We start from the raw sequence: 22994 nt of genomic DNA, 5'->3' as shown, positions 1-22994 counted from the left end.
GCTTTCAGAATGGAGCATCATATGCATATTCTATGATGGTCTGTCTGAACTGTCTAAGATGTCATTGGACAACTTTGCTGGTGGATCTCTTCATCTGAAGAAGACGCCTGAAGAAGCCCAGGAACTCATTGAAATGGTTGCAAATAGCCAATTCATGTACACTTATGAAAGAAATCCTGTGAACAATGGGACAACTCAGAAGATAGGAGTTCTTGAGATTGATACTCTGAATGCCATATTGGCTCAGAACAAAATATTGACTCAGCAAGTCAATATGATTTCTTAGAGTCTGTCTGAAATGCAAGCTGCATCAGGCAGTACTAAGGAGGCTTCCTCTGAAGAAGAAGCTTATGATCCTGAGAATCCTGCAATAGCAGGGGTGAATTACTTGGGAGAACCCTATGGAAATACCTATAATCCTTCATGGAGAAATCATCCAAATTTCTCATGGAAGGACCAATAGAAGCCTCAACAAGGCTTCAACAACAATAATGGTAGAAGAAATAGGTTTAGCAATAGCAAGCCTTTTCCATTATCTTCTCAACAATAGACAGAGAATTCTGACCAGAGTCTCTCTAGCGTAGCAGCCATAGTCTCTGATTTATCTAAAACCATACTAAGTTTCATGACTGAAACAAAGTCCTCCATTAGAAATTTGGAGGCACAGGTGGGTCAGCTGAGTAAAAAAGTTACTGATCAACTCCCTTCTAGTGCTCTCCTAAGCAATACAGAAGAGAATACCCAGAGAGAGTGCAAGGCCATAAACACGTCCCACATGGCCGAATGCATAGAGGAGGGAAAGGCAGTGATTTCCACTGAGGAAGACCTCAATGGACGTCCCCTGGCCTCCAAGGAATTCCCTAATGAGGAACCAAAGGAATCTGATACTCATATAGAGACCATAGAGATTCTAATGAACCTACTTCTGCCATTTATGAGCTCTGATGAGTATTCTTCCTCTGAAGAGGATGAAGATATTGCTGATGAGCAAGTTGCTAAGTATCTTGAAGCAATCATAAAGCTAAATGCCAAGTTATTTGGTAATGAGACTAGGGAGAATGAACCTCCATTGCTCATCAATGAACTGAATACCTTGGTTAGGCAGAAATTACCTCAAAAGAAACCGGACCCCGGAAAGTTCCCAATACCTTGTACCATAGGCACCATGAACTTTGAGAAGGCTCTGTGTGACCTGGGGTCAAGTATAAATCTCATGCCCCTCTCTATAATGGAGAAACTAGGGATCCTTGAGATACAAGCTGCAAGAATCTCACTAGAGATGGCAGACAATTCAAGGAAACAGGCTTATGGACTTGTAGAGGATGTCTTGGTGAAGGTTGAAGGCCTTTACATCTCTGCTGATTTCATAATCCTGGAAACTGGGAAGAATATAGATGATTCCATCATCTTTGGTAGACCCTTCCTAGCCACAGTAAAAACTGAGATTGATGTTGACAAAGGAGAGTTGGTCCTTCAAGTGAATGAGGACTACCTTGTGTTTAAGGCTCAAGGATCTTCCTCTGTAACCATGGAGAGGAAGCATGAAAAGCTTCTCTTAAAGCAGAGTCAAACAGAGCCCCCACATTCAAACTCTAAGTTGTTGGGAGGCCATCATCATGCTCTGAGTATCTGTGAGGCTCCATGAGAGCCCACTGTCAAGCTATTGACATTAAAAAAGCGCTTATTGGGATGCAACCCAATTTTATTCAATTATATCTATTTATTTTCCATTGTTATTTTATATTTTCTTTAGGTTGATGATCATGTGAAGTCACAAAAACAACTGAAAAAGCAAAAAATAGAATGAAAAATAACATTAAAAATAGCACACCCTGGAGGAGGAGCTTACTGGCGTTTACACGCCAATAAGGATAACAGAATGGGCGTTAAACGCCCAGTCTGGCACCATTCTGGGCGTTTAACACCAGAAAAGGGCACTAGACTGGCGTTTAACGCCAGAAAAGGGCAACAAGCAGGAGTTTAACGCCAGAAAGGGAAGAAAAGCTGGCGTTAAACGCCAGAAATGGGCAGCAACCTGGCGTTTAACGTCAGGATTGGCACTCCAAGGGGCATTTACACGCCAACATGGTGCAGAGATGAGAAATCCTTGATACCTCAGGATCTGTGGATCCCACAGGATCCCCACCTACCTCAACTCTCTCCCTCTCCTATTCACACCTTTCCATAACACCCTTTTCCAAATACCCCTTACCAATCACCTCCATTTCTCTTCCCCATCACATCTTCACCAATCACCTCCATCCACTCTTCCCCAAAAACCCCACCAACCTCACAATTCAAATCCAAATACTTTCCCTCCCAAACCCAACCCCTAATACACGGAAACCCCCCTCTCTCTCACCCTATAAATACCCCCTTCACCACCTTTATTTTCCCACATCATACACACTTCTCTCCAACTTGGCTGAACCTACACCAACCCTCCATCTCCTCCATTTTCTTCTTCTTTTACTCACTTCTTTCTTCTTTTGCTCGAGGACGAGCAAACCTTTTAAGTTTGGTGTGGTAAAAGCGTCGCTTTTTGTTTTTCCATAACCATTTATAGCACCTAAGGCCAAAGAAACCTCTAAAAAGAGGAAAAGAAGGCAAAAGCTTCCACCTCTGAGTCATGGGAGATGGAGAGATTCATCTCAAAAGTTCATCAAGACCACTTCTATGAAGTTGTGGCAAAGAAAAAGGTGATCCCCGAGGTTCCCTTTAAGCTCAAAAAGACTGAATGTCCGGAGATCCGACATGAGATTCGAAGAAGAGGTTGGAAACTTCTCACCAACCTCATTCAACAAGTCGGGATCTTAATGGTTCAAGAGTTCTATGCTAATGCATGCATCATTAAAAACCATGATCAAAGTGTGAACTTGGACCCAAAGAATTGGCTTACAATGGTCCGGGAAAAATACATAGATTTCAGTCTGGAAAATGTAAGATTGGCATTCAACTTGCCAATGATGCAAGGAGATGCATGGCCTTACACTAGAAGGGTCAACTTTGATCAAAGGTTGGACCAAGTCCTTATGGACATTTGTGTGGAAGGCGCTCAATGGAAGAGAGATTCAAGAGGGAAGCCGGTTCAACTAAGAAGGCTTGACCTCAAGCCAGTGGCTAGGGGATGGTTGGAGTTCATCCAACGCTCAATCATTCCCACTAGCAACTGGTCTGAAGTTACTATAGACCGGGCTATCATGATCCATAGCATCATGAATGGAAAGGAAGTAGAAATTCACGAGGTTATATCCCTAGAACTCTACAAGGTGGCGGACAAGTCCTCTACTTTGGCAAGGTTAGCCTTCCCTCATCTAATTTGTCACCTCTGCAATTCAACTGGAATTGACATAGACGAAGACATCCTCATTGATGAGGACAAGCCCATCACTAAGAAAAGGATGGAGCAAGCAAGAGAGCCCACTCATGGACCTTGATGATTAGACTTTTAACGGTTTAAAAATTCTCAAATGAAGTCTTGTTGTAAAGTATAGTTTCTAAACCAATCAATAATCTTTTCATACAAAAGATTGTTTGTCACAAGTACAAACTCCTAAATTTATAAACCGAAGTATTGAACCTCAGGTCGTTCTCCCTAGGAATTACAATGAAGTGTCTTGTTATTGGTTATGAAGTATTTTGGGGTTTTTGGATAAGAAACATGAAAAGTAAATGGAAATGAAATTCAAATAACAAAAAGGCCTTGGCAAGGTTTGGTGGTCAAGGATCTCTATCCTAATCACTAACGACCAACCCCACTAAGTTAACCCCTAACTAATAAAGGAAAGTCAAGTGAGCTATGTCAATCCAAGACCATAAGTCCTAGTTCTCCACCAAATCAATTAGTGAGATCTAGCGTTAATGGCTCCCAATCGTCAATCACTTGTACATTAGTAACTCAAGAGTTCCTAAGTTACGTTCCCAATCCAAGAGCACAAAATTCTACTCTAAAATCCAACCAAGCATTTTATCAAACACTTGAAAGGCATAAAAGGAAAGCATAGTAAAGAGTGCAAGGAAAGTAAATCTACACTACTCAATTGCAAGAAATTAAACAACAACAAATGAAATGAACAATAAAGGAACATGAAATCATAAATTGCATTAAAATGAAAATGGAAGAACAAAGATGCATCCACATCAAAGTAGAGAATTACATGAATTAAATGCTAAACTGGAGAGAGGAAAGGTAGAAGAAGAAGAATTGATAAAGGAAAAGTAAATCAAAGTATGAATTAAACATAGAACTAAGAATTCCTAATCTAGATCTAACCTACTCCTAATTCTAGAGAGAAGAGAGAACTTCTCTCTCTAGAAACTAACTAAAAGCATGTGAAAACTAAAATAAAACTAAACTAATGACTAGATGTCTCATCCCTCTTTAATCCTTGGGTCAAATAGCATTAGAAATGAGTTGGATTGGGCCCAAAATGCCTTAGAATTCGCTGGCCACTAATTTTCTTTTAATGAATCACGTGCAAATCGCTGCGTGCACGCCCCTCTAAACGTGATGCAACTATGGAAAATCTTATATCATTTCAAAGCCCAGATGTTAGCTTTTCAACGCAACTGGAACCGCGTCATTTGGATCTCTGTAGCTCAAGTTATGGTCGATTAAGTGCGAAGAGGTCGGCTTGACAGCTTTTGCGATTCCTTCATTTCTTCATGAGTTCTCCAATTTTACATGCTTTTCCTTCATTTCCTTGATCCAATCTTGCCTCCCAAATCTGAAATCACTTAACAAACATATCAAGGCACCTAATGGAATCAAGGTAAGTTAAATTTAGCTATTGTAAGACCTAAAAAGCACGTTTTCACTCTTAAGCACAATTAAAGGAGAAGTTATAAAACCATGCTATTTCATTGGATAAATGTGGGAAAAGATGATAAAACCCTCTAAATTCAACACAAGATAAACCCTAAATATGGGGTTTATCAACCTCCCCACACTTAAACCAAGCATGTTCTCATGCTTAAACCAAGAGAAAGCAAAGGGCATCAACATTTATTCAATGTAAAGTAACTAAATGCAATCTACCTATATCCAACTATCTATATGAATGCAATTGCTTGGCCAAAATAAATCAATGTCCAAGAAGCATATATGCACAAGGGCTAAAGGTATTGGCAACCATGCCAAACCACAATTGAATTGAGCTATTAAATATTTTTACAAACTTGCATGAAGAATGATGATCATAGGTGAAAACATGTAATTGAGCATCAAACCCTCACCAGATGTGTTTGCACTCTATTCGCTCAAGTGTTTAGGGTTGATTCACTCAATTCTCCCCTAATCATATTTTCCAAGATTTGTTTTTCTTCTAACAATCAACATTTATTTCATGTATGCATACACCTATCATGAGGTCTTTTCATTGGTTGTAATAGGGCTAGGGTCAAGGTAGGATGCATATTTGGTCAAGTGAGCTTAAAATTTGAATCTTTGATACGCTTAAACTTTCCACCTAACCTATGACATCCTATACAATTTTAAAGCTAACCTAACTACCCATTTTTCTCACTTTTTCACATACTCATGCATTTCCTTTTCATTTCACAACACTTATGCATTGACCCTTATTGAGCTTTGCTTGGGGTATTTTGTCCCCTTTTTATTTCTTTCTTTTTATTTGTTTCTTTCTTTTTCTATTTTTTTCTTTTCTTTTCCATGCTCTTCTTTTTGTTTCTTTTTTCTTTTGTTTTTCTCATCATTTTTTTCTTTCTTTCAAACTATATACAAGAACATCAATGCATAAGGTCTATACATTTTATCAATACATGAGCATGTACCCAATTCCCAATAATTTCAATAAAAATATAAAACTACCCTTTTATTCCCCCAATGTCCCAAGGTTCCCACACTTGAATGATACACACACTCTACCCTAAGCTAATCAAAGATCCAAATAAGGACATTTATTATTTTCCGCTTTAAGGCTTGTAATGTGCTAAATTAAGAATAAGTGGATTAATCGTAGGCTCAAATTGGCTAATAATGGAAGATAAAAGGTAAGGCTATTTGGGTAAGCGAGCTAAATGAAATGATGGCCTCAATCATATAAATGCATGAATACACAAAATAATGGACATAAAGAATCAAACAAATCAAAGATTACAATCATAAAAAGAGAATAATGCACACAAGAAGGAAAATAAGTGGTTATAAGATGTAACTACACCATTAGGCTCAAATCTCACTTGCTTGTGGTCTTAGCTCAAAACATGATCCACAATATATGTATAATTCAAGCAAGTTCTATGAAAAGTTTTCACTCAAATCAATTGGTGCCCTATATATAGAATTCTTGAAAAACCTCATTATTTTGACTAAACTTATTATGTATATATATGCAAAATTAAGAAAATGCAATAAAAAATCCTAAAAACCTAAAATGAAATGCAAAAGTGTTGAGATTAGAAATTTGTCACCCAAAATCGCTGATCGGTCGGACGACCTCCCCACACTTGAAGATTGCACCATCCTTGGTGCATTCAAAGATGAGCTAGGGGGTACGAACCGGTTGCTGTGTGTTCTTTCTTCCGCTTTCATTTTTGCTTGTGGTGCATTAATCATGAAAAATAAAAATATAACACCATAAGATGAGAAAATACAAAAGCAAGGAAGCATACATTGTTGGGAATGAGGTACAAATCACTAGAATTGAGTGAGTGAATTAGTGTGACAACAATGACAAATGAGTGTGTGAATTCTAAATTAGGCGCCTTTTAGAACACACACTAGCATAAAAAGCGATGTCACAAAAGAAGCATACACTTCACTTATCCTAGTGTGCTTGAGATACTCTAAGTAAACTTGTAAGGTAAAACAAGCATTAAAGAAGCATGAAGGCATTCAAGCTATAAGCATATAGATGCATATGATCGTGAAATACAATGCATTAAGGTAAATGCACACCATCCAATGTCAAGAGATTGCCTAATCAAAGAATAAGGTTCAAATCACATGGAGGCCAAATCATGCAATGCAAGAAGAGTTACAAGCTCGAGGGCAATTCTCATCACTTGGTATTCTTAAAAGGTAAGCATGAAAAACTTAAAACTAGGTAGTAAAATATAACCTCAACAATAAGTAGCAATATATGGTAAACAAGAATAACAATCCAACACTTACAATGAAAAAGAGAAAATGAAATGAAAACTAACTAAAACTAACTAATCAACTAACTAACTAACTAATTAGTTAACTAAAATAAATGGTCATCAATGGTGTTTGGGAGTGTTGGATGAGGGGTAGAAGAAGGGAAGAAGAAAGGGGAAAGAAAGAAATGGAAAGAGGAAAAGAAAAGAGATGTGTTGAAGGAAGGGCATCCGCGCCTATGCACGCATGGCGCGCGCACGTGGATGGTGGTGCAATGGACGCGACGCGTACGCGTACATGGTGCATCCGCGTCGATGGCTTATTTCAAGAGTGGCGCGTACGCGTCATGTGCGCGTACGCACGAGTTGTTTTGTGCCAAAGGCACAATGCGCGCGCAACGTTCGCATAACTCTCGGGTTTTTGGCTTGGGGGTGGAATTTCTCAATCCACGCGTACGCGTACATGGCGCGTCCGTGTGGGTAGGTGAAAATGCTTGATGCACGCATACGCGCACAGTGCGCATACGCGTGGATGGTGCTCTATTTTTTTTTTTCAAAATTTTTTTTCTAATTTTTTTTGCACCAATCCAAGCATTCTAACCTCAAAACAGCTACCAAAAAACCATAAAACCTTATTTAACATACTAAGTACCAATTATACTTAACAAATCAACCAAAAACATAAATTTAAACTAATTACCAATATGTACAAAAAGAGAAAATGAAAAGAAGTTACAATGGTGGGGTGTTTCCCACCTAACACTTTTGTTTATTGTCCTTAAGTTGGACTTATGGAGAGCTCCATCAAGGTGGCTTGTGCTTGAAATCATCCTTGAACAACCACCAATGCTTGCATTTCCAATAAGCTCCATTCTTCAAGTTCAATTTTCCCAAGCTTTGATAGAGTTCTTCATAGATTATGGGCTCCCAAAATTGATCCTCATGTATTTCCGGATCCCATATCTTGTTGCCACACCCATCTTTGAGTTGATTATCATTATTCCATTTGGGTGGCATGAGCTTAGAATTCTCAATAAAGTGACCAAACATTCTCCTAGACCGAAACAATCTAGTTCTACACCAAACTTTGCAATTAAGCTTTGAACATGCAACTATAATGGGCCTAGAATAATGTTTCCAACCACTAGCCATCTCCCTTTTACTCTTAAAGCCACAAATATGTCTAAGTTGACCATCCGTCTCAAGCAAACCATATTAAAGGGGAATAATAAAGCTTAAGTATAAGGAATTTACCCACTTGAATGAAAGAATGCATGGTGGTGGCTTGGGGAGAGGTATCTCCAATGTGCTTGTAAGCTCTACTCCCTTGTGTTCTTCCTTGATCACTTCCACCTCTTCACAAACGTCTTCACTTTCAATCCTTTGTTCATCAATTTTCTCTAACTCTTCTCCATCACTCAGATCATAAATGGGAGGTTGAGAGAAATCTACCTCCGCATTGCTTTCCATCTTAATGGGAGAAGGAGGTTCTTCAAATTCAAAGGATTCACCACCAAGAAGATTGGATGCATGATCTTCATCACCAAGGGAACTCAATTCTTGCTTCATTCCTTCCAAGTCTTCATATGGAATATGCCTTCGAGGTTGTGCACATTCTTCCTCAACATCAAATTCAATCTTCTTGGAGAGGTTCTCTTTAACTCTAGGTTTTCAAGGAGGTTTCGGATCTCCTAAGTCTTCAACCACTTCTTCCTTTTCTTCAATGATCATAGGCTCCTCCAATTGTTCTAACACAAAGTGGCATCCCTCATCACCCATCGGAGTTTCCAATATCTCCTTCATGCTATGCTTTTCAACTAATTCTCCACATATGACCATGGGAGTGCTTTGAGTGCTCAAGCATTAGGAGGCTAAAATGCTTACTACCTTGGTCAAGGTAGCCACAAATTCTAGTGTCTCCTTTTGTATTTCTCCTTGCCCTTGAAGTATAAGGCTAAGGATTTCATCCATTGGGATTTGGAGTGGATAAGAGGGTTCATTATCTTGGAGAAAGGGTTCATAATAGGGAGATGGTTCTTCTTGGTAAGGATATGGTGGTGTATATTGAGGTGGTTCTTGGGAGTATTGATATTGGAATGGTGGTTCCATGTATAGCTCATATGGTTCAAAAGGTGGTTGGTAGGATGGATATGGGTTAGGGTCATATGGATGTGTTTGGTGAAAGGAGGCTTGTGAGTGTGGTTGAGGTTTATGTTGAGGATATGATTCATAGGCATATGGTGGTGGTTCTTGAAAGTTACAAGGAGATTCACCATAGCCGTTGGATTGATATGCATCATAGAATGGCTCTTCTTCATAGTGCATTGGTGGAGGTTGTTGCCAAGAGGATTGATCATATGCATATGGCTCCTCCCACCTTTGATTGTTCCATCCTTGATGAATTTCTTCATTGTAGCTCTCATTTCCTACAACATAGTTGTAATCACACTCATAGCCAAAGTGAGAATTCATAGTGAAAAGAGAAAATAAAATTTAAAAGCTAATAGAAAAATAATGAAACAAAATCCTAAACTAGCAAAAACTAACAAGAAATCCAAAAACCAAGCTATTCACAGTATTCACATATATACAATAACCAATAATACAACACCATTGCAATCCCCGGCAACGGCGCCATTTTGATGATTAGACTTTTGACGGTTTAGAAATTCTCAAATAAAGTCTCATTGTAAGGTATAGTTTCTAAACCAATCAATAATCCTTTCATACAAAAGATTGTTTGTCACAAGTATAAACCCCTAAATTTATAAACCGAAGTATTGAACCTCGGGTCGTTCTCCCTAGGAATTACAATGAAGTGTCTTGTTATTGGTTATGAAGTATTTTGGGGTTTTTGGATAAGAAACATGAAAAGTAAATGGAAATGAAATTCAAATAACAAAAAGGCCTTGGCAAGATTTGGTGGTCAAGGATCTCTATCCTAATCACTAACCACAACATGAGAATTGGCAAGGACCAACCCCACTAAGTTAACCCCTAACTAATAAAGGAAGGTCAAGTGAGCTATGTCAATCCAAGACCATAAGTCCTAGTTCTCCACCAAATCAATTAGTGAGATCTAGCGTTAATGGCTCCCAATCGTTAATCACTTGGACATTAGTAACTCAAGAGTTCCTAAGTTACCTTCCCAAGCCAAGAGCATAAAATTCTACTCTAAAATCCAACCAAGTATTTTATCAAACACTTGAAAGGCATAAAAGGAAAGCATAGTAAAGAGTGCAAGGAAAGTAAATCTACACTACTCAATTGCAAGAAATTAAACAACAACAAATCAAATGAACAATAAAGGAACATGAAAACATAAATTGCATTAAAATAAAAATGGAAGAACAAAGATGCGTCAACATAAAAGTAAAGAATTACACGAAATAAATCCTAAACTAGAGAGAGGAAAGGTAGAAGAAGAAGAATTGATAAAGGAAAAGTAGATCAAAGCATGAATTAAACATAGATCTAACTTACTCCTAATTCTAGAGAGAAGAGAGAGCTTCTCTCTCTAGAAACTAACTAAAAGCATGTGAAAACTAAAGTAAAACTAAACTAATAACTAGATGTCTCATCCCTCTTTAATCCTTGGGTCAAATAGCATTAGAAATGAGTTGGATTGGGCCAAAAATACCTTAGAATTCGCTGGCCACTACTTTGCTTTTAATAAATCACGTGCAAATCGGTGCGTGCGCGCCCCTCTAAACGTGATGCAACTATGGCACATCTTATATCATTTCGAAACCCTGGATGTTAGCTTTCCAACGTAACTGGAACCGCATCATTTGGTTGAGTGATTTGTGATTTGCAGAATGTAAATTGCATGGAAAGTAAAGGGAATGGGAAATTTGCATGAAATTAAAGATAACCGAAATTTAAAGTGCTGAATCTTAAAGAACAAGAAATTAAATGGCAGAAACTTAGAACACAAGAAATGTAAATTGAAGAATCTTAAAGTGCAAGATATGTAAATGGCTTGAATTATAAAGGGAATTGGGAATTAGATTTGCAGAATTTAAACAAGGAAAAGTAAATTGCAACAAACAGAGAAGTAAAGGGTGACTTGAATCAAACCGGATCTTAAAACAGAAATGTGAATGAGATTGAAAAACATTCAATAGATGATGTAAAATTGGAATTCAGATCTCAGGACTCAAGAGACTAGATAACCAAGTCTAGATCTCAATGCCTTCCTAGATCCAACAAGAGTAATTGCAAAGGAAATGTAAATTGCAGAGAAAGTAGATGAGAGAGCAAGTAACAGAAACTGAAATTCAATTAAGCAGAGAATTAAACAAGATCCCAAGGTGAGATTGAAACAGAAGTTCTTCAATTCTCCACCCAAGATCCGAAGCAAGAAAATTAAAGAGTGCTGGGCAAGAACAAGGAAGAAGAGAGATCAATTCTCCTCCCCAATTCTCTTGAATTAAAATGCTAGAATGTAAAATGAGCTCTCTGCTGCAAGTATTAAAAAATTCTAAAAAGGAAGCTCCCTGAAAAACTTAAATCCTATGCTATTTATACACTTTCTTCAAATGGTCCTCAAGCCTTCAATTGGGCCTTTGCTATTGATGGAATTGGGTTGATAGAGGCCTTGGTTGATTGCTCTTGGAGTTTGGAGAAGAACCGAATTGAACCGGGTTTGGAATCATGAAAGCTTGAGTAAAAGTTTGAGTAAAAGTTTGAGGCAAACTTTTACTCCAACTTTTCACATCAGCCACCCTCTTTTGCTGATATCAACGTTGGGGCAAAAGTTTGGGGTCAAACTTTTGCTCCAACGTTGGCCTCCCCTTGCACACTCATGGCGCCAACGTTAGCCAAAAAGTTAGAGGCTAACGTTGGCGCAAACTTTTGCTCTCCAGGGTGTGTTGTTCATGCGCCAACGTTTGCCAAAAAGTTAGGGGCTAACGTTGGCGCAAACTTTTGCTCTCCAGGGTGTTGATTTGTGATGCCAAAAGTTTGCCAAAAAGTTTGAGGCTAACTTTTGCTCCAGCTTTTTGCCCAAAAGTTTACACAAAAGTTTGAGGCAAACTTTTGGTCCAGCTTTTTGCTCCCTGGTTCATTTTCACTTATTCCAAAAGTTTGATAAAAAGTTTGAGGCAAACTTTTGCTCAAACTTTTTGTCCTCTCTTCCTCCTAACCATTCCTTCTTGCTTCAACCTTTCTCCAAGCTTTCTTCACCTATCATTAATCAACCAAACACATCAAAGCTATGCTCAAAATCATGAGATATTCATTCTTTCATAATATGTGACAATTATAGCATAAAACCTCATGAAATTGCATGAATTTATACATGGTTGATTAAATCAAAGGAAGCATGAAAATCTACTCAATTGGCTTGCTTATGGCTCAAGAAAGTGCATAATTCAATTGAAAACAAAAGAAAAAGGCTAGTGAAACTAGGCTAAGATGACTTGTCATCACAACACCAAACTTAAAGCTTGCTTGTCCTCAAGCAAGAAATGATTTATGCTCAATGGTTCTTTTATTTAAGATGGATTGAAGAACAACTTGTCAGGTCCTGTGAGTGAAGTGATCAAGTAACAGTGGGGTAAATTCTAAATCATATGCTCATGCAAGGGCTTTAGTGCTTACTAGTCCTCACATATTGGGAGTCTTAGGTCTTAGGATTTTCATCCAAATGGTATCATGGAGATCTCTTTATATGTAGTCACCTTGAAGCAGCTTATAGTTTCTTTGCTTTGGCCTTGACTCTAAGTGTCATGTCTCAAAGTGGCTCTTTAGATAAGCTTTCAATCAATACTCCTAAACCAGTTGGTTTTAAGGTATTAGGTGTTGAAACACCCCTAAGGATTTACTTGCTCAAGCCTCTTTCTTTAACACAACTCAACCACAAGCATTTTACTAGGCTAACAACTCTTTGAGTCATTGTTTCTTCTTTCTTTTCTGCCTAGTAATTGATGCTCAGAGCCTTGGGCCATGTTCTTTTTGTCTTTGTATTTTCTTTTCTTTCTTTTGTTTTGTTTGCTGCTTCTTGGATCAATAGATTTTTGAGAATCTCCACAATACTTCTTTGAACTTCATGTCCTGCCTATGAGCTCCCATGCAAGTTTTCACAAGCATGCAACCTCAATACATATTCATACAACTAGAACCACCACTTATCCTAATCTTTTGCTTGCCTCAAAATTGTTTAATTCCTCAATCCTTCTTTTCAAAGAACTTTCATGTGATGCAATTTTTTTTTTGAACATTGAGTGCAAACAAGTTTTGGAGAGTATGATGTTGTAAATGATCAAGCATCTTGCTTATTGAATTTCAGAAAAGAAACCATGCTAAACAGACAGATAATCAGGGAAACTAAACCACTCTCAATCATAGCAGTGTTTGATGTAAGATAATCACTTAACAATACAACCTTTTGGAGTTCGCTTGCTTTACTCCTCATCATCATTAGTGCTGGCCTTCCCGTTCATCTTTCATCTCTTTGGTTGATGATGCTTAATCTTCCCAAAAGTTTGTATGGTACTCTGCAGTGATATTGAAAGTTGCTTGTTCCCCAAGCACTTGAAAGAAAAAATGGTTAGCTTACATGATTTATTTGTGGGCTTTTGAACTTACTTTGGTGTGGGAACACCAAACTTAGTACCTTGCCAATGGTTCTCATGCATCGAATTAACCATGTGTGAAACTCTTTTTCTTTTTTTTTTTTTTCAAAAGCAATAAAACTGAAAACTAGGAAACAGCAGAATAGTTAACTAGTTCATCCAACATGCTTGAAGCCAGCATTATGCAGAAAGTGAGAATGTGTTTCATGATGGGATTTTGGTGGAACACCAAACTTAGAATCCTTCATTCTCCCTTAGATTGTTTTGGTGTGCAACACCAAACTTAGCTTCTTGCAATATAGATAAAACTAATTAGCCTTTTTATTAAAATAGATATGAAAAGATGGTTACTTCCGGTTGGGTTGCCTCCCAACAAGCGCTCTTTTATTGTCACTAGCTTGACATCTTGCTCTTTGATTATGGAGGCTGGAAATCATAATGCCTCGTTTTTCTCCTCTTGCTGTAGGATTCCTTTCCTCCATGACCTGCACAATCACAAACGATCCAAATAAAAATTGGATATTCTCATGCCAGAATGTAGTCAGAGGATTAGTTGACACAATGTGTCAAACAGTTAATAGGCTTTGAGAGAAAATCAGAAGAAAATTGCTTTTGTTGTACAGAACAACAAGAAACAGACACAGAACCAGAAAAGCAATGTACTCTACTGAGAGAGCAAAGTTAGTGTTAGTTTAGGCAAAAATTCAAACAGTTAGTGGGTTAGTCAAAATTAGAGAAAAATAAAGAAAAAGTGCTTGATCTAGATCACCACCTCACTTAATCATTGTCAATCTAATCAATCCCCGGCAACGGCGCCAAAAACTTGATGAGTATTTTTGTGGAAAAACGAATTTCTCCAAAACACCCAAAACTAACCGGCAAGTGCACCGGGTCGCATCAAGTAATAATAACTCACGGGAGTGAGGTCGATCCCACAGGGATTGAAGGATTGAGCAATTTTAGCTTAGTGGTTGATTTAGTCAAGCGAATCAATATTTGGTTGAGAGATTTGTGATTTGCAGAATTTAAATTGCAGAGAAAGTAAAGGGAGTGGGTGAATTGCATGAAAGTAAAGAGAACTGAAATTTAAAGTGCTGAATCTTAAAGAACAAGAAATTAAATGGCAGAAACTTAGAACGCAAGAAATGTAAATTGCAGAAACTTAAATTGCAAGAAATGTAAATGGCTTGAATTGTAAAGGGAATTGGGAATTGGATTTGCAGAATTTAAACAAGGAAAAGTAAATTGCAACGAACAGAGAAGTAGAAGAAAACTTGGATTGAATCGGATCTAAAAACAGAAATGTAAATGAGATTGAAAAGCATTAAACAGAGGATGTTAAATTGGAATTCAGATCTCAGGGCCCAAGAGACTAGATAACCAAGTCTAGATCTCAATGCCTTCCTAGATCCAACAAGAACAATAGCAAAGGAAATGTAAATTGCAAAGAAAATAGATGAAGAAGCAATTAACCGAAACTAAAATTCAATTAAGCAGAGAATTAAACAAGATCCCAAGGTGAGATTGAAACAGATTTCCTCCAATTCTCCAACCCAAGATCCAAGACAATTGTAATTGAAATTGAAAGCAAGAAAACTAAGAGGAAGGGAATTCAATTCTCCTTCCCCGAGACTAAGAAATTAAAATTCACTCCACACAAAAGCTCTCCGAAAAACTCTCTATGAAAACTAAAAGGGAAAAGCTCTCTGAAAAACTTAAATCCTAAGCTATTTATACACTTTCTTCAAATGGTCTTCAAGCCTTCAATTGGGCCTTTGCTCTTGATGGAATTGGGTTGATAGAGGCCTTGGTTGATTGCTCTTGGAGTTTGGAGAAGAACCGAATTGAACCGGGTTTGGAATCATGAAAGCTTGAGTAAAAGTTTGAGTAAAAGTTTGAGGCAAACTTTTGCTCCAGCTTTTTGCCCAAAAGTTTGCACAAAAGTTTGAGGCAAACTTTTGGTCCAACTTTTTGCTCCCTGGTTCATTTTCAATTATTCCAAAAGTTTGAGCTAAAGTTTGAGCCAAACTTTTGCTCAAACTTTTTGTCCTCTCTTCCTCCTAGCCATTCCTCCTTGCTTCAACCTTTCTCCAAGCTTTCTTCACCTATCATTAATCAACCAAACACATCAAAGCTATGCTTAAAACCATGAGATATTCATTCTTTCATAATATGTGACAATTATAGCATAAAACCTCATGAAATTGCATTAATTCATACATGGTTGATTAAATCAAAGGAAGTATGAAAATCTACCCAATTGGCTTGCTTATGGCTCAAGAAAGTGCATAATTCAATTGAAAACAAAAGAAAAAGGCTAGTGAAACTAGGCTAAGATGACTTGTCATCACAGGGCTAACATGGTTACAATCGACCATGATGTACATAGGAGGACTAATGGAGTAAGAGACCATATTCATGCATAGTCCCTAGTAACGTCGGGTTACGGGTAGTCAACTGACGCATGAGCTCATGGCTTGCATAGGGCAAGACATGCATCATGCCTATGTGTTGCATCTCTTTGTGACTTGTGCTTGTATGTGTATTTATATCTGTTGTCATTTACCTTCTCTATTGTATAAATATTAGATAGAACATATGTTGGGGCAAATTGGGAGCTTAGTAACAAACTCCCTAGTGCTAAATACCCAAATCCCTGACCTTCCGTTCACACACTGCTGCGAACCTTAGGTTCTTATCCCTCTTTTTTCCCCTGTTCTACATATGGGCTCAGGAGTGTTATTCTTTGAGTACCCTCTACTAGGCCGCTATGAGGATCTCACATGGGGCAGAACTTTCAGGTTGCGTGAGCTACGTACACATATGTACTTTCTTCTGGAGCAACCTTTCAATCATCCTCTACTGAGTCCCGAGTTCGATCCTGATTCTCCTTATGATTTTTCTACTATTGGACCCTGGTGACACCTACTATCCTTTCCTGCCATAACCCCAATACCATATGGACCCTATGCCAAAGCCAATGATACCAGAGGAGCCCCCTACCTTCTTCCCACTCGAGTACCCACACTGGTTTGACACTGTGCTAGAGCTACTGATTCTAGAAGAGCCCGTACCCAACTACCATCCTTTTGATTTGATGGTGGAGCAGTTTGGTGTCATAGGCAAGTTCTTCTCTATAATCGTGTTTAATGACTTCCTATCGACTGCATCCAAGGAGGATCCACCTAAAGAACCCGAGGGTGGCGAGGATCGTATGATTATCAACCTAGTCTCTAGTTTGTTACATGAGGATGAGGGGCGTGATTGAAAGTTGGAGTATCAGCTCAACGACATTGTATGATAGGCTCGTATGTAGATAGCAGTAGTAATTTGTCTAGTGTCTAGTTGTCACCCTCATTGTGAACAATCTTTAGGAGGGGTAGGATTTTGCTTCGTAGGCAGGCTCTAACTAGGGGCTCGTTCGTAGGCTGGTGCCTGCGTGTCAACCATGTATATATCTAGCTACTATGTATGGATACTATGTATATAAGTGGGGACGAATGTACAAACTGACTTTATGTATGAAACTATGCCCTAGTGGCTATATGTGCGCAGTATATGTTACTGCTAAATTCTAATATTATTCTGAATGATTGTATGATTCTCCTCTACTTATATTTTTGTTATGACACATATAAACCAACTAACTCGAGATCACAAATAGTGCTACAAGCTCATAATTATTATATAATATAAGGTCTAGAGCTGCCTAGGTTTAATTGAATAGTAACACTTGATGATTGGTGTAGTCATGATGTGCCAAAAGTCAAATCGTTACACTGCGTTGTGCAATCCATTGCAACGTGATAGACATAGAAAAATGACCTTGCCAATGTCCTTGATGCACCATAGGTCCCTATAATGATATACTCGCATTCTTATTATTTATCAGGTACGAACATTTAATATATTTGTGATGATTTAGTTTGATATATGTATTACGAGGTTGGTCAATTTGGGATAGTAGAGTAGAGACCACCATGTGGAAAGGCTTCTCTAATGGTGACATAAGTTGGTCAACTTGATCACGAGAATTCGTTGATATATTTCATGTTTTTTTTTTGTTTTCATATAGAGTTGTTTTGATATATTTTTCATACAAATTTGCATTTTAGAAAGGATGTATTGATAGTGGTTAACCCTCCTGTACGAAGCAGGAAAGCCACATTACACTCCTCAATATTATTGACTTTAGCGTAGAGTTTCATCACTTGTTGAGTTATAATTTTTCCATGAACGTTGAACATCACCTGGACATGGTCATCACTTTCAAGCTAGAAAACATGCTATTGGAATCGTTGATTATCCGAAGTTTTGAGAAACTCGTACTTGACATTGACAATCTCTTTCCAACTAAGTACTGATGTGAGATTTTTGTCGGTAAAAAATTTCTCATGAAATCTTATTGCTAGTATAGTTCTTAACCAACAATTAATTCTCAATCAAAGTTTAATTTGTTTGTCACAAGGAATTCTAGGAAAGTGTTTATGTTATTGGTTATCGGAAGTATATTTTGGGGTTTTGTGATAAGGGACAAGAAACATAAATAACAAGAAAGTAAAGGAACTCAAATGGTAAAAAGGTCTTGGCAAGGGTTGATGGTTAAGGATCTCTATCCTTGTCACTAACACAACATGATAATTGCAAGGATCAATCCCATTAAGTCATCCTCTAATAAGTGAATGAAAGTTAAATGAGCTTTATCAATCCCAATCTATAAGTCCTAGCCACTCACTAATTGACTTAGTGAAAGCTAGTGTCAATGGACACCAATTATCAATCACTGGATATTAGCACTCAAGGTCACCCAAGTTACCATCCCAAGCCAAGAATAGAAAATCTACTCTAAAATCCAACCAAGCATTTTATCAAACACTTAGAAGGCACAAAAGGAAAGCAAGGTAAAATTGTAAGAAATGTAAGATCTACAACTACCAAAGCATGAAAACAACAACAGCAAAGCAATTAAACAATAAGAACATCAAACATAAATTGCATTAATTGAAATCAAAGTGAACAAAAGTCCATGAACAAGAGAATAACAAATAAAGGAAATAACAAATAAAGCTAAGAGAGCAAAGATGTAGGAAAAAGAATGGTAAAGGAACTAAATTAAAGCAAGAATTAAAAGCTATATCTAAGAGAAATTAACCTAAGAACCATAACCTAATTCTAGAGAGAAGAAAGAGCTTCTCTCTCTAGAATTCTAACCTAAAATATGATGAAAACTCAACTATGACTACTTTTTTCATTCCCCTTCAAAAATTGCTGGTCACGTGTTGCCTTTAAGTGAGTCACGCTAATCCTTGCGATGCGCACACATGGGTGACGCGTACGCGTCACCTAACTGTAAGGCAACTATGTCAAATTGCATATCATTTTGAAGCCCCGGATGTTAGCTCTCCAACGCAACTGGAACCGCCTCGTTTGAACCTCTGTTCTCAGTTATGATTGATTTAGTACAAAGAGGTCAGGATTGACAATAGCAATTCCTTCATTTCTTCATGAGTTCTCCATTTTTACATGCTTTTTCTTCATTCCTTCAATCCAATCTTTGCCTTCTAAACCTGAATCACTTAACAAATATATCAAGACATCGAATGGAATTAAGTGAATTAAATTTATCAATTTTTGGGCCTAAAATTATGTTTTCACTCTTAATCACAATTAAGGAGAATTTACAAAACCATGCTATTTTAATAATAAATGTGGGAAAGTTAATAAAATTCTCTAATTTCAATACAAGATAAACCCTAAACATGGGGTTTATCAACCTCCCCACACTTAAACAATAGCATGTTCTCATACTAAATCAGAAGGATAAGAAACGGTATGAACATTTATTCAAGGTGTGAAAACATAGCATGTTCTCATACACTTAAACCTATATGCAATCTATCTACATGCAATCTATCTAAGTGCATACACTACTTGGTCAAAACAATCAATTCCTAAGAATACATATACAAATACGAGGGCTAAGGCAATCATGATCAATCAACTCCATAATTGAATTGAGTTATTAAAAGAAATTTACAAACTTGCAAGAAAAGAAATAATAATAGGTGAAACATAGAATTGCAATCGAACCCTCACCGGATGTGTATCCGCTCTAGTCACTCAGTGTTTAGAGTTGATTCACTCATTCTCCTCTAATCATGCTTTCTAAGATTTATTTTTCATCTAACAATCAACAATTATTCAATGTATGCATACATATATCATGAGGTCTTTTCATAGGTTGTAATGGGCTAGGTCAAGGTAAGGTTATATATGGCTAAGTGAGCTTTGAAATTTGAATATTTGATTAACTTAAGCTCTCACCTGACTACAACCTATACAATTCAAATACAACACTAATTACCCCATTCTTCACTTTTTCACACACTCATGCATTCTCTTTTTTATCACAACACATATGCATTGTTATTATTACTTTACTTTGGGTATTTTGTCCCTTTTTTATTGCTTTCTTTTTCTTTCTTTTTTTTCATTCATTTTATATTGTATATTTTTTTTTTTATTTTTTTCTTTTCAAACTAAAATATATACAAGAGCATCATGCATATGTTTAAATTAATGCTGAGTAGTACCAATTTCAAGATCTTCAATGAAAATAAAAACTACTTTTACCTCACCATGTCCAAGTTTCTCCACATTGAATGTAACACACTCATTCTAAGCTAATCAAAATCAAATTAAGAAGATTTATTGTTTTTTCGCTTGGACTGTAATTGCTAAATTAGAACAGAGGGTTAATAGCTCAAATTGCTAACATGTTGATGAAAAGTAGGCTATTTGGATAGGTAAGCTAAATGAAACGATGGCTCAATCATATAAATACATGTATACATGGAATAATGGACATAAAGAATCCAACAAATCAAAGACTACAATCATAGAAAGAGAATAATCACACCAAGAATGAAATAAGTGGTTATATGATGTAACCACACAATTAGGCTCAAAACTCACAAAGTTGTGGTGTTCTTAGCTCAAAACATGTTTCACAATGCATAATTCAAGCAAGTTCAAGGGAAAAATTTTCTCAGATCAATTGGGATGTCAATGCCCTATTAAGAATGTTTTTCTTAGATAATTTCATTATTTTAACTAAGCTTATTATACATATATGCAAACCTAGAAAATGCATCTAAAAATTCTAAAAGACCTAATAATAAAAGAAAAATAAAATATGGAAGTGTTAGGATTACCTACCTACCTTATCCCTCTGTTCCTATTTTCTCTGACACCTCAAGGAATCTCTATACTGTGACATAGAGGATTCCATACTTTCTTGTTCTTTTCTCTTTCATATGAGCAGAAACAAAGACAAAGGTATTCTTGTTGAAGCTGATCCTGAACCTGAAAGGACCTTGAAGAGGAAGCTAAGAGAAGCTAAAGCACAACTCTCTGGAGAGGATCTGACAGAAATTTTCGAAAAGGAAGAAGACATGGCAGCCGAAAATAACAACAATGCCAATAATACAAGGAAGATGCTTGGTGACTTCACTGCACCCTCTTCTGACTTCTGTGGAAGGAGCATCTCAATTCCTGCAATTGGAGTAAACAACTTTGAGCTTAAGCCTCAATTAGTTTCTCTGATGCAGCAGAATTGCAAGTATCATGGACTTCCATTGGTAGATCCTAATCAGTTTCTAGCTGAATTCTTGCAAATCTGTGACACTGTCAAGACCAATGGGGTTGACCCTGAGGTCTACAGACTTATGCTTTTCCCCTTTGCAGTAAGAGACAGAGCTAGGACATGGTTGGACTCACAACCTAAAGAAAGCCTAAACTCTTGGGAAAAGCTGGTCAATGCTTTCTTGGCAAAGTTCTTTCCACCTCAAAAATTGAGTAAGCTTAGAGTGGAAGTCTAAACCTTCAGACAGAAAGAAGGCGAATCCTTCTATGAAGCTTGGGAAAGATACAAGCAATTGATCAGAAGGTGTCCTCCTGGCATGCTTTCAGAATGGAGCATCATATGCATATTCTATGATGGTCTGTCTGAACTGTCTAAGATGTCATTGGACAACTTTGCTGGTGGATCTCTTCATCTGAAGAAGACGCCTGAAGAAGCCCAGGAACTCATTGAAATGGTTGCAAATAGCCAATTCATGTACACTTCTGAAAGAAATCCTGTGAACAATGGGACAACTCAGAAGAAAGGAGTTCTTGAGATTGATACTCTGAATGCCATATTGGCTCAGAACAAAATATTGACTCAGCAAGTCAATATGATTTCTCAGAGTCTGTCTGAAATGCAAGCTGCATCAGGCAGTACTAAGGAGGCTTCCTCTAAAGAAGAAGCTTATGATCCTGAGAATCCTGCAATAGCAGGGGTGAATTACTTGGGAGAACCCTATGGAAATACCTATAATCCTTCATGGAGAAATCATCCAAATTTCTCATGGAAGGACCAATAGAAGCCTCAACAAGGCTTCAACAACAATAATGGTAGAAGAAATAGGTTTAGCAATAGCAAGCCTTTTCCATCATCTTCTCAACAATAGACAGAGAATTCTGACCAGAGTCTCTCTAGCTTAGCAGCCATAGTCTCTGATCTATCTAAAACCATACTAAGTTTCATGACTGAAACAAAGTCCTCCATTAGAAATTTGGAGGCACAGGTGGGTCAGCTGAGTAAAAAGTTACTGATCAACTCCCTTCTAGTGCTCTCCTAAGCAATACAGAAGAGAATGCCCAGAGAGAGTGCAAGGCCATAAACACGTCCCACATGGCCGAATGCATAGAGGAGGGAAAGGCAGTGATTTCCACTGAGGAAGACCTCAATGGACGTCCCCTGGCTCCAAGGAATTCCCTAATGAGGAACCAAAGGAATCTGATGCTCATATAGAGACCATAGAGATTCCAATAAACCTACTTCTGCCATTTATGAGCTCTGATGAGTATTCTTCCTCTGAAGAGGATGAAGATATTGCTGATGAGCAAGTTGCTAAGTATCTTGAAGCAATCATAAAGCTGAATGCCAAGTTATTTGGTAATGAGACTAGGGAGAATGAACCTCCATTGCTCATCAATGAACTGAATACCTTGGTTAGGCAGAAATAACCTCAAAAGAAACTGGACCCCGGAAAGTTCCCAATACCTTGTACCATAGGCACCATGACCTTTGAGAAGGCTCTGTGTGACCTGGGGTCAAGTATAAATCTCATGCCCCTCTCTATAATGGAGAAACTAGGGATCCTTGAGATACAAGCTGCAAGAATCTCACTAGAGATGGCAGACAATTCAAGGAAACAGGCTTATGGACTTGTAGAGGATGTCTTGGTGAAGGTTGAAGGCCTTTACATC

The 22994-nt window shown here is 37.6% G+C and overlaps 1 non-coding gene across 1 annotated transcript; it reads right to left on the bottom strand.

The window, feature by feature from the left end:
• Positions 1–21538: 21538 nt before the first annotated feature.
• Positions 21539–21642, bottom strand: LOC112774491 (small nucleolar RNA R71). The gene has a single exon (XR_003188979.1). It is a non-coding gene; the product is annotated as a small nucleolar RNA R71 (small nucleolar RNA).
• Positions 21643–22994: the final 1352 nt, after the last annotated feature.

The sequence above is a fragment of the Arachis hypogaea genome, chromosome 18 (assembly GCF_003086295.3).
Source record: "Arachis hypogaea cultivar Tifrunner chromosome 18, arahy.Tifrunner.gnm2.J5K5, whole genome shotgun sequence".
Classification (NCBI taxonomy): Eukaryota; Viridiplantae; Streptophyta; class Magnoliopsida; order Fabales; family Fabaceae; genus Arachis; species Arachis hypogaea.
This window is presented reverse-complemented; position numbering and strand designations above follow the sequence as displayed.